The sequence below is a fragment of the Pinus tabuliformis genome, chromosome J, assembly GCF_031772625.1.
Source record: "Pinus tabuliformis cultivar Carrire ecotype Pingquan chromosome J, CPIR1, whole genome shotgun sequence".
Classification (NCBI taxonomy): domain Eukaryota; kingdom Viridiplantae; phylum Streptophyta; class Pinopsida; order Pinales; family Pinaceae; genus Pinus; species Pinus tabuliformis.
The window spans coordinates 1,614,494,962-1,614,497,353 of record NC_142295.1 but is presented as its reverse complement, the minus strand read 5'-3'; the positions used below and the strand labels follow the sequence as shown (position 1 = coordinate 1,614,497,353).

General features: G+C 41.3%; 1 pseudogene; it reads left to right on the top strand.

Annotated features, from left to right (window-relative positions):
* Positions 1 to 615: 615 nt before the first annotated feature.
* On the top strand, positions 616 to 2,063 carry LOC149233665 (D-amino-acid transaminase, chloroplastic pseudogene; annotated as a pseudogene).
* Positions 2,064 to 2,392: the final 329 nt, after the last annotated feature.

The following is a 2,392-nucleotide window of genomic DNA, read 5'->3' as shown; positions in this document are numbered from 1 at the left end:
AGCTCTTCAAAAGGCAGCAGCGACTTCAAGCTCCTATCCCTGCACAAGCACAATTCAAAACATCATCAGCAATCAGAGGCAAAAAGCTATTTGGAGAAAGTCTCACTGGAAATCCCGAACAAACTTCATTGTCACAGCTATTGAATTAAATGATTGTGTTAGCGCTGGGAATGCCCTGCTATTCATTTATCAGAGGAATGTGATCCGAGGTGATTTTGTGCTTGTTAGCAGTAACACTGCGAGTAATATGTCTTTGAGGCAAGAGTTCATTCTGAGCAGCATGCTTCTGCCAGATTTTAGTTCCACATCGTTGTCAGTACATCTTAATGTCTGCAACAAGATGTCGAGAAAATAAAAAAGCTCGTGCTGCATAATCCTGCAATTCTGACACTAACTGAAGTGGAAGGAAACGAGTATGATGGAGTTGTATCCAACAGTGTGATGCGATGTGCATGACATGTGATGTGCATGACAAACTACTTTACATTCTTGTTCTTCTCAAACTGGAATCGGTTCAAAAGAAAGCTTTAATCGTTGTTAATTCTATTGATACGGGTTTCAGGTTGAAACTCGTCCTTGAACAGTTTGGGATCTCATTTTGAACACAATCATGCTATTCTGGATATAATTTTTAGCTGGAAAGCAAGACACTCTATGAAATTCAAACAGATTCTCAGATATATTTTGAAGGTTGTGGTTGCTGCTGTATGGGTCATCATACTTCCTGTCTGTTATGCGCATACCTGTGAGCATCCTACTGGTCTTATAAAAACTTTCAAGAGCTGGGTTAGCGGGTGGAATTTCCCTTCCTTGTATATCCTAGCTGTGGTGGTATATTTGTTGCCTAATGCACTTGCTGCAATTCTATTCTTGTTTCCTATGCTGAGGCGATATATAGAAAATTCGAATTGGCACATTTTTACTATTCTGACATGGTGGCAACAGCCACGGCTCTATGTTGGACGGGGAATGCGCGAGAGTCTGTTCTCTCTTGTCAAGTACACAACATTCTGGGTTCTACTTCTTATAAGCAAGTTAGCTTTTAGCTACTATATTGAGATAAGGCCCCTGGTTAAGCCTACAAAGGTGATCATGCGGATGAGTATTGGGAATTATGCATGGCATGAGCTTTTCCCACAAGCAAGGAAGAACATTGGGGTGGTTATTTCTATATGGGCTCCAATAATTCTTGTTTATTTCATGGACACACAAATTTGGTATGCCATCTTCTTAACTATGTTTGGGGGTATTACCACTGATCCAACAATGATGGTAATTCCTATTGATGACCACATGGTTCACCGAGGGCATGGTGTGTTTGACACTGCTATGATAATTGATGGTTATCTCTATGAATTGGACCCACACCTGGACCGGTTTCTGAGATCTGCGTCTGTGGCAAAGATTATTCCTCCTTTTGACCGCTTATCTTTAAGGAGCATTCTCTTGCAGACTGTAGCTGCTTCACATTGCAGGAAAGGATCTTTGCGATATTGGTTAAGTGCAGGTCCAGGAGATTTCTTACTTTCCCCTGCTGGATGTCCGAATTCTGCGTTCTATGCCATTGTTATTGAAGATGACTATACACCAAGTAGCCAGGGGGTCACTGTTATAACATCCTCAACTCCTATGAAATCTCCAGAAATGGCAACAATGAAGAGCGTAAATTATTTACCTAATGCTCTCTCCAAAATGGAGGCAGAGGAGAAAGGGGCCTTTGCTGCTGTTTGGATTAATGATCAAGGTTATATTGCTGAAGGACCCAATGTCAACGTGGCATTCATCAGTAAAGGCAATGAACTATTACTGCCTCCATTTGATAAGATTCTTAGTGGATGCACTGCTAAAAGGTTACTGGCACTTGCACCAACCTTGGTGGAACAAGGATTACTAAAGGACATTCGCGTAGGCAACGTAACTTTAGATGAAGGAAAAGGTGCTGCAGAAATGATGCTTGTAAAGAAGGACCACTCACACTTACTCTTTCAAAGCTTCTTTGGGAGGACATGATAGCTGGGCCCGATTCCCTGCGTGTTCCCATTCAATATGGAAAGGCTAACTGACTCGAATTGTGGCTACACTAGATAAGTCGACTGACGATTTCGCTGATATGCATGAAATCACGGAAGATGGTACATAGTCGATTTGCAAGATTTTCAAATTGCTACTGCCTGTCCTTTCATTCTTCGATGTCTCCAATACATCAATTTTATTTATTCAAGGATTATTGTTGGCAAACAGACTCCAACAGATACAGAGGTCATTTCTTAGGTGGCAGTCATTGCGATATGCGCGCATTTGATTATGTGGCGGTTTAACCCATATTTTAGCATCAAATATTGGGACCTCTTCTGTAAAGCGGCATTCAAAAGTTCGATTGCCTATTTTTGTC